This window comes from Rhinopithecus roxellana, chromosome 9 (assembly GCF_007565055.1).
Source record: "Rhinopithecus roxellana isolate Shanxi Qingling chromosome 9, ASM756505v1, whole genome shotgun sequence".
Taxonomy (NCBI): Eukaryota; Metazoa; Chordata; class Mammalia; order Primates; family Cercopithecidae; genus Rhinopithecus; species Rhinopithecus roxellana.
Window position 1 is genome coordinate 136,263,872 of NC_044557.1, and position 17,562 is coordinate 136,281,433.

A 17,562-nucleotide genomic window follows, 5' to 3' on the forward strand; every position below is an offset into this window, starting at 1 on the left:
TTCAGGGTTTCTGTGAAAGGCACCTGATTGAAATCACTTTATAAGACTACAGAGTGCTAAACAAATGTCTGAATGCCCAATAACCATTTGTAAAGATTTTTTGAGTAAAGAGACATTTGTACCAAATAAATCAAGAAATAAATTTTTTCCTTTAAGAAATTTGTTCAACAATGTAGCTTACACTTTCCTACACAGCTGCTGAATGACAAGTAACTGGGATGCTCAAAAGCCTGCCTTAGCCAACAACTGGTCTCAAAGAATAAATCTTTTTTCCTTGTTTCTCAAAAATCTAAGTTACAAGTGACTATGCATTAGAGGAATAACAGCTTGCCTAAAGATAGGAGGAAATAAAATTTGTTTCCTAGCATTAATACAGCATAAAGTGCCAGGCATCAAGGAAACTTCCATCAAGAGCTGAAGTTTTATGAGTTCCATTTTAGTTGCTCCAACACTCTCCTCTAGATAAAAATCAGTATCTAAAGATAAAACAGTTAGCAAAATCTGAAGTAAGAATATGCTCCGCACATCTGCTTCCTATTCAAAGACAAGTCTCTAATTTGTTTTGTCTCCTATGTGGTTGATCAGAGGAAAGATGTGGAGAATATGCCAATTATTTTTTCTTCTCATTCTGCTTTTGAATCAACTTGAGTCTTTTTCTCCTCTTTTCACTTATCCCTTCAAATGTTAAATGCAATTAGCTAATTCATCCATTTGATTTTAATAAGATATTCCTCCAGCAAAAGTATCAAAAGCCAATCAATTAGCTTTAAAAGCTATACAAATAAGTCTGTTAGGCTCTGGAAGCCAGGAGAGTTGCCATAAATACTCTATAAATCAAAGATAAGTCAAAATTCTTTAAGGCAAAGACACACTGGAGGGTTCAAAGTGAGAGTGACATAAAATGTATATATTACAGTGACCAGAGTTTGCATATATGGCTTACTTACAGTTTTTGGCAAAATAAATTTTCTATCTTTGAAACTATAATTTTCTTAAAATCAAATACATTTTAAAATTAGTAATCAGGTGACGCTAAATGAAAGCTATTAAAGTAAAAAATATGGTTGATTTTGGCAAGGAACGTATGTATATTTTAAAAATTTTACTGTTTCAGATTGTACAAGCCAAACATAAAGTCTTCCAAATGCCCTTTTTTACCCTAAAATAATTTATAAAGAACTCACAAATATATAAATTATTAAATATATGGCTATACATTATATATACACATATAAGAAATACATAAAACTTAAAATTTAAAACATTATCATACATGGCACAAAATTAATCTGATAAAGTCAGTGGCAACCAGTGTTAGTGCCCATTACATGACAAATACATTTAATTCTTGTTATCCATGATAGTTATGCTGTTGTGAATACTGAATTAGTGAATACTAAAGCATTGTCCACAGGGGATATACAGGGTTAGGTTCCTGTGAGCCCCTAAAACATCTTCAACTGATCAATTCATAACCTTGTTTGATGCACGTTTCTGTTTAAAGGCACCTTATTTAACATCTAGCTGATTCATTAACACTGAATTCATGGCCACAGCACTATAACTCATGGACAGCGCTATAACTCAAAGCAGCTTAACATATGCAATTTGTCTAAGGCACACAACAGCCTTCTTGCATTTAGGAACATGAGATAGCATCTCAGGACTACACCTGGGGCAGCGCTCCTCTCTATGTCCTTAGTTAATTAAGAAGAAAATGAATGAAGAGGTGTGGGATACCATGGATGGCTGGACATGGGAAGAGAGCAGAGGCCTAAAGGTAGGGCCTCTGTGGGTTGAAGGATGACTGTATGCAGAAAACTGATCACTGAGAAGTTAATTATCCAATGCATCAAAAACCAATTAAAAAATCTCAAACCCTTAAAAGAAGCATCGATTAAACTCTCATCAGCTCTGTTACCATAGGTAGAAAACATGGTTTTAAAGAGTCTCCTTTGTAGAACGGACTCAGAGGAGATAATCCAGGACAGCGATGTGTAAGAGACCTGCCCATGGAGCCTACCCAGCCCACAGAAGGAGCTGCAGAACCCATCTCACAACCAACAGGACAACTTCCCTCCATTAGCTCCCCAATCATAAATGATGCTGTTGTTCTGCTCTTATCCGACTGCCATTTCCCTACATCCAAATTAAACTTCCCTCCCTACCTATAAAGAAAATGATTTGCTTATTAATCCATATGCACAACTTTATACTTGCTCTTTTCACTAGCACACAGAATTCAAAGAACTGGTCTAATTTCTAAAAAGCATACTTTGAAACTTGATAGGGACAAACGTGGACAGGTATTAAACACACAGAATTCATTAATCTGATAAGTGGCAAAGGTAGAAAACGTTAATTAAAATTCATCTAGACAGACTGATAATTTACAATCATAAAAAGCTGAGGCACTTTGGAGCTTTAATTTGATATCAGGGGAAAAAATTAGGCCCTTCTTTGGTACACTAAGTTCTCTACTGGCAAATGACAATTTGGTTAGGCAGACCCTGAGTATGCCTCATTATGGAAACGACTAAAGTTTGTAAATGACATGTGAACTCCACAAGGATTTTCTAGGATATGACATCTGGTAAATCACCATAGTCAGAGCTACCTGGATGTTCAGTAATGGTTTCAAAACTAGGATCTAAGACCTACACATCAAAAATCATTTATGGTGCCAAGACAATTCTGTGAGAAAATAATGGTATTTTCAACAAATAGGCAAAATAATGAAACTGGACCCCTACCTCATACCATATACAAAATTTACTCAAAATGGATCACAGACCCAAATGCAGTAAGAGCTAAAACTACACAACTATTAGAATAAAACACAGAAGTAAACTTCATGCTGCTGAGCATTTTTTTTTTTTTTTTAGATGGAGTCTCGCTCTGTCACCCAGGCTGGAGTGCAGTGGCATGATCTCGGCTCACTGCAACCTCCACCTCCCAGATTCAAGTGATTCTCCTACCTCAGCCTCCCGAGTAGCTGGGATTACAGGTGCCTGCCACCACACCCGGCTAATTTTTGTATTTTTAGTAGAGAGATAGTTTTGCGATGTTGGCCAGGCTAGTCTTGAACTCCTGACCTCAGGTGATCTGCCCGCCTTGGCCTCCCAAAGTGCTGGGATTACAGGCATGAGCCACGGTGCCCAGCCACTGCTGAGCTTCTTACACATGACGCCAAAGCACAAGTGACAAAGGAAAAAGATAGACTACATCAAAATTAAAGATGTCTGTGCTGCAAATCATACCAATAAAAAAGCGAAAAAACTCACAGAATGAGAGAAAATATATGCACATCATATATCTGATAAGGGACTTGTATCTAGCATATATAATGAACTCTTATAACTCAGCAACAAAAAAACCTAAGTGAAAAGCAGGCAGAGGAGGAACTTCCAGTTTCTAGTTCTGCCTTTAAGGAGCTTGAAAGTTGCTACTCCACTCAAACAAGTAAAAGGTCAACAGTCTGAAAAGTCAACAACTCTTATTGGACCTATAAGAGGGGAAGATACAAGGTAAACTACTGCCCCAGGGCTGGAGAGACAGACAGGAAAAAAGAGGGAGCTGTGGCTTCCCAGAGCAGAGACCACAGACTCATTACTTGAAGGCATGGCTTAACAGAGCAGAGACTCCTGAGTGGAAGCTGCTGTGCGAAACCAACTCTAAAGTAAGAAAACCTGAACTCTAACTGATGCACTGCTGGAGGCTCAGACAAGTCTGAGAGTTAAAAACTCCAGATGGACCCAGTCACAGGCCAACTCCTACAATATTGTGAGATTTACCTCCAGTAGCTTGGCCAGGTCCCCACATTAAATATCAGAGAAATAAACCCTTCTGCTTCTGGCTGGCAGAGGGGAAAAGAAACCATTTTGAAAAATGACCTAGCACTACTTTTCTTAACAAGGCCTTCCCGTAGGAGAAACTAGTTAACCAGAGCCTAACTGACCTGGGGGAAGGAAATATCCAACTCCTGCCCACTCTAGTCATCCTGTCCCATTTAACGGGGAAGGAAAAAACGAGAAACCCTTGTGAAGTTCACAGTCCAGGGGCATAGGCTCAATGAAAGACTAAGACCTAATCACAGGACTAGCGAACACTTCTCCTCCCCTGTCATCTTACCATCAGGTTACTATAAGCCTATTTACAGCAATTCCTTTTACCTAGAACATTACATGTCTGACTATGAAGAAAAAATTAGAAGGCATACCAAAAGGCAAAAGACACAACTTGAAGAGACAGAGCAAGAATAAGGAACAGACATGGCAGGGATGTTGGAATGATCAGACCAGGAAGTTAAAACAACTATAATTAACATGCTGAAGGCTCTAACGGAAAGGTAGCTAGCATTTAAGGACAGAGGGGAATGTGAGCAGAAAGATGGAAATCCAAAGAAAAACTAAAAAGAAATGCTAGAGATCAAAAAATCACTGAAACAGAAATAAAGAATGCCTGTGATGGACTTATTAGTAGATAGACATAGCTGAGAAAAGAATCTCTAGGCTTGAGATATTATCAAGAGAAACTTTGAAAATGGAAAAGCAGACAACAAAGACTGAAAGAAATAGAACAGAATTTCCAAGAACTGTGGAACAATTACAAAATGTGTCACACAGGCCGGGTACGGTGGCTCATGCCTATAACCTCTGTACTCTGGAAGGCTGAGGCCCAGAAGTTCGTGAACAGCCTAGGCAACATAATAAGACCACATACCCTCAAAAAATGGAGGCACACGCCTGTAGTCCCGATTACATGGGAGGCTGAGGTGGTAGAATGGCTTGGGCAAGAGTGAGACCCTGTCTCTAAAATAAATAAAAGGTGTAACATATGTGTATAAGAACATCAGAAAGAGAAGAAACAAAATTAATATCGGAAATATTTGAAACAACAGTAACTGAGAAATTCCCAGAATTAATATCAGACATCAAACCACAGATCCAGGAAACTCAGAGAACACCAAACAGGGTGAACACCCCTAAAACCTACACGTAGGCATTTCATTTTCAAACTACAGAATATAAAAAGATAAAGAACATTCCTGAAAGAAGCTGGGGATGGGGGAAACACCTTATGTACAGAGAAAAATAAAAATTATATCCAACTTCCCCTAAGAAACCATGCAAGCAAGAAGAGAGTACAGTTAAGTATTTAAACTGCTGATAGGAAAAAAAACACCCGCCACCAACCTAGAATGCTGTATCCTATGAAAGTATTCTTTCAAAGGATAATAAAGGAGAAAAAAGGCTTTCTCAGACAAAAATGGAGGTTATTTGTTGCTAATAGATCTGCCTTGCAAGAAACGTTAAAGGAAATTCTTTAGAGAGAAGGAAAATGATATAGGTCAGAAACTCAGACCTACATAAAGAAAAATGTTGAACAAAAATAAAGGCAAAATAAAACCTTTCATTTTTCTTATTTTAAAATGATCCAACAGAGTTTGTTCAACATAATAGCAAGGTATTCAATTATGTATGCTGCTATAGATAACTTATGTGTGTGTATATACACACATATATAGAAATGCTTACTTATGCATGTATTTAAGTGAAATGAATGACAGCGATGATACATGGGACAGGAAGGAGGAATTAGGATTATTTTGTTATTATAAGGTATCACATTACCTGTGAAGTGGTACAGTGTTATCTGAAAGTGAATTTAGATTAGTAGTAAATGCACATTGCAAATTCTAGGGCAACCACTGGAAAAAAAAAAGTAAAAAAAGAAGAATAACTGATATGCTAAGGAGAGAAAACTGAATAATATATACTGCTTAATTAAAACCACAAAGGGCAGAAAAAGAATGGAAAACAAAAATAGAAACAAAGAACAAGGGCAGCAAAAGCAGTGCTTAGAGGAAAATTTATAGCACTGAATGCCTATATTAGAAGAAAAATCTTCGGGAGGCTGAGGCAGGAGAATGGTGTAAACCCGGGAGGCGGAGCTTGCAGTGAGCTGAGATCCGGCCACTGCACTCCAGCCTGGGCAACAGAGCGAGACTCCGTCTCAAAAAAAAAAAAAGAAAAAGAAAAATCTAAGCTAAAAAAATCCAAATTTCCATCTTAGGAAACTATAAAATGAGTAAATCCAAAGTAAGCAGGAGAACATAAATAATAAGAATTAGAGTGGAAATTAGTGAAATTGAAACAGGAAATCAACAGAGAAACAAATCAATGAAACCAAAAACTGGTTCTTTGAAAAGACCAATAGGCCGGGCACGGTGGCTCAAACCTGTAATCCCAGTACTTTGGGAGGCCGAGACGGGCGGATCACGAGGTCAGGAGATCGAGACCATCCTGGCTAACATGGTGAAACCCCGTCTCTATTAAAAAATACAAAAAACTAGCCCAGCGAGGTGGCAGGTGCCTGTAGTCCCAGCTACTTGGGAGGCTGAGGCAGGAGAATGGCCTAAACCCGGGAGGCAGAGATTGCAGTGAGCTGAGATCCAGCCACTGCACTCCAGCCTGGGCGATAGAGTGAGACTCCGTCTCAAAAAAAAAAAAGAAAAGACCAATAAAGAGTTGATTAGCCTCCAGCCAAGCTAACAAAAAAGAGAGGACAGAAATGCCTAGTACCAGAAGTGAAAGAGGAGACATCATTACAGAGCCCATGAACATTAAAAGGATAATAACGGCAGACTATGAACAACTCTATGCCCACAAATTTGATAACCTAGATGAAATGGACAAAGTCCTTGAAAGATACAATCTGCCAAAACTCACAAGAAGAAATACACAATCTGAATAAGACTATATCACTAGTGAATTCTACCAAACATTTAAGCAAGATTATACCAATTCTCTACAATCTCTTTCAGAGGACAGAAGCAGAGGGAATACTTCTTAGTACTTCTTAACTCATTCTATGAGGCCAGCATCCTTAACACGAAAACCAGACAAAGAACTTACAAGAAAACTACTGTCTGAGTCTGTTTGAGCTGCTTTAACAAAATACCATAAACTGTTTAGCTTATGAACAACAGAAATTTATTTCTTCCAGTTCTGGTGGCCAAGATCAAGGTACTGGCATATTCAGTGTCTGGTGAGGGCCCACTTTCTCACAGATGGTGCCTTCTTGCTGTGTTTCATATGATGGAAGGAATGAGGCAGTTCTCTGGGGCCTCTTTTCTTGAGTAACTAATCCCATTCATGAGGGCTCTGCCTTATTAACCTAATCACATCCCAGAAGGTCCCACCTCCTGATGGTAAGGATTTCAACACATGAATTTTTTATTTTTTCGTGCAGGAGGAACACTCAGATCACAGCAACTACAGACCAACATCTGTCATGAACATAGACGGAAAAATCCTCAACAAAATATTAGCAAATTAAATCCAATGTATCAAATGCATAAAAAGAATATGTTGAAACCGAGTGCAATTTATCGTAATTCATCACAACAATGAGCTAAAGCAGAAAATCTCACGATATTAGTCAATGCAGAAAGTGCATTTGACAAAATCCAACACCCATTCATGATAAAAGCTCTCAGTAAACTAGGAATAAAGGGGAACTTCCACAACTTGATAAACAGTATCTAAAAATGCCTATCACTAACACCATACTTAATGGTATCCAGTGAGAAAGTCTTTATTCTCACTGGAAGTGTCCAGTGTTTCCTCATGACCACAGTCCATGAATTCTTGGCAGGAATACCACAGAAATGATGCCCCGTCTCAGTGAATCACATAGGCATGCTATATTGACCTGTTTCATCACAGGATGCCCTGATCAAAACTGTGTCTGCTGGTTATCTCCACCATGGTCACCATTTCCCCCTTTACATCTGAGTAATATTTCATGCGGAGAAATGTCAATGTCATGACAACACCCTGTTCCTCATTAAACCTACAACTACTAGTCTCACATCGACTGATGACTCCTGTTTCTATCACCTTTCCTATAATGGTTGCCAAATAGTGACTATTTCTACCATCCCTCCTACATTTACTAGTTGACCTTGTATGTAAGAAAGACTTTTCCCTTCTTTCCTATTTAACTATTCATTTATGTATATTAGTATAAACTTATAGATTCCTATTTTATACAAGTTTTTAACTAATAATAACATTATTTATTTTGTTGCTGACATTAGATTTTGCCAGTGGGTACCTATTCAGGCTGGTTTCTGGGTCCTTCTGAATGACCCCGTCATTCTTTGGTTATTTACTTACTCTCTGGAACAACAAGATGTTCTATGTTCATCCTGTATGTTTGCTGCCCCAGCCCTGGAAATGGTCATTTTTCCAAGCCCCGATTTCTTTTAGTGGAGAGTGGTATTTAGAAACTATGATCGGATCTGGAGCAAGATGGCCGAATAGGAACAGCTCCAGTATCTAGCTCCCAGTGCGAGTGACACAGAAGATGGGTGATTTCTGCATTTTCAACTGAGGTACCGGGTTCATCTCACTGGGGAGTGCTGGACAATCGGTGCTGGTCAGTTGGTGCAGCCCGACCAGTGACAGCTGAGGCAGGGCAAGGCGTTGCCTCACCTGGGAAGGGCAAGGGGGAAGGGAATCCCTTTAGAAACTGAGACACACAACACCTGGAAAATTAGGTAACTCCCGCCCTAATACTGCGCTTCAGCAAAGGTCTTAGCAAACGGCACACCAGGAGATGATATACCACACTGGCCGGGAGGGTCCCACGCCCACGGAGCCTCCCTCATTGCTAGCACTGCAGTCTGAGATCTAACTGCAAGGCAGCAGCGAGGCTGGGGGAGGGGCGCCCACCATTGCTGAGGCCTAAGTAGGTAAACAAAGCCACTGGGAAGCTCGAACTGGGTGGAGCTCACAGCAGCTCAAGGAAACCTGCCTGTCTCTGTAGACTCCACCTCTGGGGACAGGGCACAGCTAAACAACAACAACAAAAAAGCAGCAGAAACCTCTGCAGATGCAAACGACGCTGTCTGACAGCTTTGAAGAGAGCAGTGGATCTCCCCACACGGAGGTTGAGATCTGAGAACGGACAGACTGCCTGCTCAAGTGGGTCCCTGACCCCTGAGTAGCCTAACTGCGAGACATCCCCCACTAGGGGCAGTCTGACACCTCACACCTCACACGGCAGGGTACACCACTGAGACGAAGCTTCCAGAGCAAGAATCAGACAGCAGCACTCACTGTTCAGCAACATTCTATCTTCTGCAGCCTCCGCTGCTGATACCCAAGCAAACAGGGTCTGGAGTGGACCTCAAGCGATCTCCAACAGACCTACAGCTGAGGGTCCTGACTGTAAGAAGGAAAACTAACAAACAGAAAGGACACCCACACCAAAACCCCATCAGTATGTCACCAGCATCAAAGACCAAAGGCAGATAAAACCACAAAGATGGGGAAAAAGCAGGGCAGAAAAGATGGAAATTCAAAAAATCAGAGCGCATCGCCCCCTCCAAAGGAACGCAGCTTATCGCCAGCAACGGATCAAAGCTGGACAGAGAATTACTTTGACGAGTTGAGAGAAGAAGGCTTCAGTTGATCAAACTTCTCAGAGCTAATGGAGGAACTATGTACCCAGCACAAAGAAACTAAAAATCTTGAAAAAAGAATGGAAGACAGGATAACTAGAATAATCAATGCAGAGAAGGCCATAAATGAACTGACAGATAAAAACTATGACACGAGAAATACGTGACAAATGCACAAGCTTCAGGAACCGACTCGATCAACTGGAAGAAAGAGTATCAATGACTGAAGATCAAATGAATGAAATGAAGCGAGAAGAGAAGTCTAGAGAAAAAAAGGAAAAAGAAATGAACAAAGCCTCCAAGAAGTATGGGATTATGTGAAAAGACCAAATCTGCGTCTCATTGGTGTGCCTGAAAGTGAGGGGGAAAATGGAACCAAGTTGGAAAACACTCTGCAGGATATCATCCAGGAGAACTTCCCCAACCTATTAAAGCAGGCCAACATTCAAATTCAGGAAATAGAGAACACCACAAAGATACTCCTCGAGAAGAGCAACTCCAAGACACATAATTGTCAGATTCACCAAAGTTGAAATGAAGGAAAAAGTCTTAAGGGCAGCCAGAGAGAAAGGTCGGGTTACCCACAAAGGGAAGCCCACCAGACTAACAGCAGATCTCTTGGCAGAAACTCTACAAGCCAGAAGAGAGTGGGGGCCAATATTCAACATTCTTAAAGAAAAGAATTTTAAACCCAGAATTTCATATCCAGCCAAACTAAGTTTCATAAGTGAAGGAGAAATAAAATCCTTTACAGACAAGCAAATGCTTAGAGATTTTGTCACCACCAGGCCTGCCCTACAAGAGATCCTGAAGGAAGCCCTAAACATGGAAAGGAACAACTGGTACCAGCCATTGCAAAAACATGCCAAAATGTAAAGACCATCGAGGCTAAGAAGAAACTGCATCAACTGACGAGCAAAATAACCAGCTAATATCACAATGACAGGATCAAGTTCACACATAACGATATTAACCTTAAATGTAAATGGACTAAATGGTCCAATTAAAAGACACAGACTGGCAAATTGGATTAAGAGTCAAGACCCATCAGTCTGCTGTATTCAGGAAACCCATCTCACATGCAGAGACACACATAGGCTCAAAATAAAGGGATGGAGGAAGATCTACTAAGCAAATGGAAAACAAAAAAAAGTTGGGGTTGCAATCCTAGTCTCTGATAAAACAGACTTTAAACCATCAAAGATCAAAAGAGACAAAGAAGGCCATTACATAATGGTAAAGGGATCAATTCAACAGGAAGAGCTAACTAAATATATGCGCCCAATACAGGAGCACCCAGATTCATAAAGCAAGTCCTTAGAGACTTAGAAAGAGACTTAGACTCCCATACAATAATAATGGGAGACTTCAACACCCCACTGTCAACATTAGACAGATCAATGAGACAGAAAGTTAACAAGGATATCTAGGAATTGAACTCAACTCTGCACCAAGTGGACCTAATAGACATCTACAGAACTCTCCACCCCAAATCAACAGAATATACATTCTTCTCAGCACCACATCGCACTTATTCCAAAATTGACCACATAGTTGGAAGTAAAGCACTCCTCAACAAATGTAAAAGAACAGAAATTATAACAAACTGTCTCTCAGACCACAGTGCAATCAAACTAGAACTCAGTACTAAGAAAATCAATCAAAACTGCTCAACTACATGGAAACTAAACAACCTGCTCCTGAATGTCTACTGGGTACACAACGAAATGAAGGCAGAAATAAAGATGTTCTTTGAAACCAATGAGAACAAAGATACAACATACCAGAATCTCTGGGACACATTTAAAGCAGTGTGCAGAGGGAAATTTATGGCACTAAATGCCCACAAGAGAAAGCAAGAAAGATCTAAAATTGACACCCGAACATCACAATTAAAAGAACTAGAGAAGCAAGAGCAAACACATTCAAAAGCTAGCAGAAGGCAAGAAATAACTAAGATCAGAGCAGAACTGAAGGAGATAGAGACACAAAAAGACACAAAAAACCCTTCAAAATATCAGTGAATCCAGGAGCTGGTTTTTTGAAAAGATCAACACAATTGATAGACGGTTAGCAAGACTAATAAAGAAGAAAAGAGAGACAAATCAAACAGATGCAATAAAAAATGATAAAGGGGATATCATCACCGACCCCACAGAAATACAAACTACCATCAGAGAATACTATAAACACCTCTACTCAAATAAACTAGAAAACCTAGAAGAAATAGATAATTTCCTGGACACTTACACTCTCCCAAGATTAAACCAGGAAGAAGTTGAATCCCTGAATGGACCAATAGCAGGCTCTGAAATTGAGGCAATAATTAATAGCCTACCAACCAAAAAAAGTCCAGGACCAGATGGATTCACAGTCGAATTCTACCGGAGGTACAAGGAGGAGCTGGTACCATTCCTTCTGAAACTATTCCAAGCAATAGAAAAAGAGGGAATCCTCCCTAACTCATTTTATGAGGCCAACATCATCCTGATACCAAAGCCTGGCAGAGACACAACAAAAAAAGAGAATTTTAGACCAATATCCCTGATGAACATCGATGCCAATAAAATACTGGCAAACTGAATCCAGCAGCACATCAAAAAGCTTATCCATCATGATCAAGTGGGCTTCATCCCTGGGATGCAAGGCTGGTTCAACATATGCAAATCAATAAACGTAATCCAGCAGATAAACAGAACCAAAGACAAAAACCACATGATTATCTCAATAGATGCAGAAAAGGCCTTTGACAAAATTCAGCAGCCCTTCATGCTAAAAATGCTCAATAAATTCGGTATTGATGGAACATATCTCATTATTAATAAGAGCTATTTATGACAAACCCACAGCCAATATCATACTGAATGGGCAAAAACTGGAAGCATTCCCTTTGAAAACTGGCACAAGACAGGGATGCCCTCTCTCACCACTCCTATACAACATAGTGTTGGAAGTTCTGGCTAGGGCAATCAGGCAAGAGAAAGAAAGAAAGGGTATTCAGTTAGGAAAAGAAGAAGTCAAATTGTCCCTGTTTGCAGATGACATGATTGTATATTTAGAAAACCCCATCATCTCAGCCCAAAATCTCTTTAAGCTGATAAGCAACTTCAGCAAAGTCTCAGGATACAAAATTAATGTGCAAAAATCACAAGCATTCTTATATATACCAGTAACAGACAAACAGAGAGCCAAATCATGAATGAACTTCCATTCACAATTGCTTCAAAGAGAATAAAATACCTAGGAATCCAACTTACAAGGGATGCAAAGGACCTCTTCAAGGAGAACTACAAACCACTGCTCAGTGAAATCAAAGAGGACACAAACAAATGGAAGAACATACTATGCTCATGGATAGGAAGAATCAATATCATGAAAATGGCCATACTGCCCAAGGTTATTTATAGATTCAATGCCATCCCCATCAAGCTACCAATGACTTTCTTCACAGAATTGGAAAAAACTGCTTTAAAGTTCACATGGAACCAAAAAAGAGCCCGCATTGCCAAGACAATCCTAAGTCAAAAGAACAAAGCTGGAGGCATCACGCTACCTGACTTCAAACTGTACTACAAGGCTACAGTAACCAAAACAGCATGGTACTGGTACCAAAACAGAGATATAGACCAATGGAACAGAACAGAGTCCTCAGAAATAATAGCCACACATCTACAGCCATCTGATCTTTGACAAACCTGAGAGAAACAAGAAATGGGGAAAGGATTCCCTATTTAATAAATGGTGCTGGGAAAATTGGTTAGCCATTAAGTAGAAAGCTGAAACTGGATCCTTTCCTTACTCCTTATATGAAAATTAATTCAAGATGGATTAGAGACTTAAATGTTAGACCTAAAACCATAAAAACCCTAGAAGAAAATCTAGGTAATACCATTCAGGACACAGGCATGGGCAAGGACTTCATGTCTAAAACACCAAAAGCATCGGCAACAAAAGCCAAAATTGACAAATGGGATCTAATTAAATAAAGAGTTTCTGCACAGCAAAAGAAACTACCATCAGAGTGAACAGGCAACCTACAGAATGGGAGAAAATTTTTGCAATCTACTCATCTGACAAAGGGCTAATATCCAGAACCTACAAAGAACTCAAACACATTTACAAGAAAAAAACAAACAACCCCATCAAAAAGTGGGCAAAGGATATGAACAGACATTTCTCAAAAGAAGACATTCATACAGCCAACAGACACATGAAGAAATGCTCATCATCACTGGCCATCAGAGAGATGCAAATCAAAACCACAATGAGATACCATCTCACACCAGTTAGAATGGTAATCATTAAAAAGTCAGGAAACAACAGGTGCTGGAGAGGATGTGGAGAAATAGGAACACTTTTACACTGTTGGTGGGATTGTAAACTGGTTCAACCATTGTGGAAAACAATATGGCAATTCCTCAAGGATCTAGAACTAGAAATACCATATGACCCAGCCATCCCATTACTGGGTATATACCCAAAGGATTATAAATCATGCTGCTATAAAGACACATGCACACGTATGTTTATTACGGCACTATTCACAATAGCAAAGACTTGAAATCAACCCAAATGTCCATCAGTGACAGACTGGATGAAGAAAATGTGGTACATATACACCATGGAATACTATGCAGCCATAAAAAAGGATGAGTTCGTGTCCTTTGTAGGGACATGGATGCAGCTGGAAACCATCATTCTCAGCAAACTATCGCAAGAACAGAAAACCAAATACCGCATGTTCTCAATCATAGGTGGGAATTGAACAATGAGATCACCTGGACTCTGGAAGGGGAACATCACACACCAGGGCCTATTATGGGGAGAGGGAAGGGGGAAGGTATGGGATTGGGAGTTATACCTGATGTAAATGACGAGTTGATGGGTGCTGACGAGTTGATGGGTGCAGCACACCAACATGGCACAAGTATACATATGTAACAAACCTGCACGTTGTGCACATGTACCCTAGAACTTAAAGTATAATTAAAAAAAAAAAAAAGAAACTATGATCTTGCAACTCACTGTGTTCATTACTGCTGGGGTGTCATTGCCTCTAGAACCTCTCAGTATACACTACTAAGAAATATATGCATGCATACACACATACACACACACACACAGATATTTATATACATAGACATACATGCTATAACTATATATATATATATGTATATATAATACATTTTTAAACCCATAAGTTCATACTGATAATTCCAATACTAACATGGTACCTTGGTGTTCTTTTCAGTTTTCACCTTTTAAATGTTTGTAAATCCCTTCAGGGAGCGAAAAAACTGCCTCTCCTTATCTTTAGGATATCTACCCATTTGCTAAATCAAGTAACTTCTTTGCTCAATGTAACTAATCTCCCAAAAACTACAGCTGCCATCTCTGCACTCCCTCCCCTTACCTCTGCATCAGTCAGGTGCCAGACATGCTTCTGGCCATACTTCGGGGGCACTGTCTCCACAGGCAGTGGGAAGGGGAGATGGGAAGGCAAGGGGAGATGATCTCTACAAATACTTTTAATAACAAACTGGTACTTTTAAAAGACATTAAAATTTCAATAGATGTAAACTATCTAGGGAAGGTTTTACATATAGTGTTGGTAGGCAGAAGTGCATGATAAAAAGACCCAGGAGGCTGCTACACAATCTGTGGGGCCCGGTGCAAAATGAGAGCACAAGAGTACTTGTGAAAAAATTATTAATAATTTCAAGACGGTGAGAGCAGAGCATTAAGCCAAGTGCAAGACCCTATGAGACTGCATGGGTCACATATCCTTGAAGCTGGCCCTGATTACCAGAGAGCACAAGTCAGTGAGGACCTGGTAACACAAGCATTTATGCTGATGCTGACAATTCACAAATGTCCTTAAATTTACGTCTGCCACTACGAGAATGCAACATGGATTCAATGGTCTTTGGTAGTATCGTGCCGGGAGTATACCAGATGGAAGTTTTTCCTCATTAAGGAACAGAAATGTGGTAATTGCCAGTTTCAGTGACAAAGTCTTTTTCACTGAAAATGAAAAGAGATAATTCTATGTATGCTGAGCATGTTCAATGGTACTCTGCAGTGAGCAATCTGGACTATATAAGCAGGCATTGTTACAGTCTTCTAGGAGTTGAAAACCTAGATGAGATTACTGACCATCTGAGCTTGCTACATTCATCTAGGTAGGAGTTAAAATTATTTTTAGGTTTCTCCGATTTGATTCAATCGAGTTCCACTTTCTTGGCCTGAAGACTGATTACATACAAAAATATTCACTGTTCTATTTCAACAGGTAAGATTTCAAGATTAGAGGTGCTGATATTTGCAATTTGCTCATCAAAAACCTTTCAAGTGATATCTAGGCCTTTTTTTTTTGTCTGCAGTTGTTCATATTTCAGAAACATGTTTGGCTTGTGAATTGGTATTCCTATTCTACTGTTTCATCATGATTTACATATCACATCAGCAGACAGCTGTCAAATAGCCTGAGGGCAGCAACAGTTTAATGTGGCTTCATCATGTGTCTGGACAGAATTTTACATTTAATCATTGACTGCACCCTTCAGGGCTAGAACAGAATCTTCTATTAGGATGCTGCTTCATAAAAACCCCCTGGAAGATGTTACTGACTCAACTGTCATAAAACTAAAAAGTATAAATAGTTTTTCTTAAAAAAAGGTAATGGGTAGGGAAGGGTGGGGAAAATAACCAATTAAAAACATCAAGTAATCTATCAGTAAAATACAGTACAATTTTAAAAGTGTGAAACATTGTGTTCTCACTTAAATTATCTTCCTTTCCTCCATTCTCCCTTCTGATACCTGCCTAAAAAGAGTTCCTTCTTGGCTGGTCGTGGTGGCTCACGCCTGTAATCCCAGCATTTTGGGAGGCTGAGGCAGGCGGATCACCTGAGGTCAGGAGTTTGAAACCAGCCTGGCCAACATGGCGAAACCCTGTGTCTACTAAAAGTACAAAAATTAGTCAGGCACGGTGATGGGAGCCTGTAATCCCAGCTACTCAAGAGGCTGAGGCAGGAGGATCGCTTGAACCTGTGAGGCGGAGGTTGCAGTGAGCTGAGATTGTGCCACTGCACTCCAGCCTGGGTGACAAGGGTTAGACTCCATCTCAGGAAAAAAAAAAAAAGTTCCTTCTCCACATAAACCTTGTAAGTTCAGCTTCACCAGTCAACAGTGTGTTGCCTGTAATTGGTGGAAGCTGCCACTAGGTGAACCTCCATAGAGGCTAGGCATATTTTCTAAAGGCACAGAACAGAAAGACACAAATGATTTTCCTTTACTATGGTTTAAAACAAAAAATAAATAATCTATAATTATTAAAAATCATCTGAACTAAATATCCTGGAAGACTTTTCTCCTTTGCCAGTGGTTTCTTCCTAGCAAGACATCACTAATATCAAATTAAACACGTTGAGTCAGGGTGCTTAACTGCAGTCTTAGACTAACACCAATTTTCTACAGTCTCAGAATTGCTCTAAAACTTTAAGGCTGAAGCTAGAAAAAAAACACTGCTGAGTAAAATCCCCATGAATCTCTCTTCCAAAATCAGAAAGTTTCTCAGCCACTTGATGCTGTATAAACACTTAGCCTTCTCATACACATTTGGCTATAATGTCTAAGTTAGCAATTAACATGTTTCTGAGCACTTTTATATCAAAATTTTACTATCTAGCTTTTGATACAAGTTTCTTTTTTAATTTTTTCTTTTCTTTTTTGAGACGGAGTCTCGCTCTGTCACCCAGGCTGAGTGCAGTGGCACGATCTCAGCACACTGCAACCTCCACCTCCCAGGTTCAGGCAATTCTCCTGCCTCAGCCTCCCAAGTAGCTGGGATTATAGGTGCCCACCACCATGCTCAGCTAATTTTTTTGTATTTTTAGTAGAGACAGGGTTTTACCATGTTGGCCAGGCTGGTCTTGAACTCCTGACCTCAGGTGATCTGCCCACCTCAGCCTCCCAGAGTGTTGGGAAGTGTGAGCACTGCGCCCAGCCTGATACAAGTTACTTTCTAAAAGTCCAGACATAGCAAATTCTAGTTAAATCTGAATATAAAATTTAAAACACTTCGAAATG

At 39.8% G+C, this 17,562-nt stretch overlaps 1 protein-coding gene across 1 annotated transcript in view; it reads right to left on the minus strand.

The window, feature by feature from the left end:
• Positions 1 to 17,562, minus strand: part of ELP3 (elongator acetyltransferase complex subunit 3) — a 110,438-nt gene that overhangs the window by 34,708 nt on the left and 58,168 nt on the right. The gene's annotated exons all lie outside the window — the stretch shown is intronic.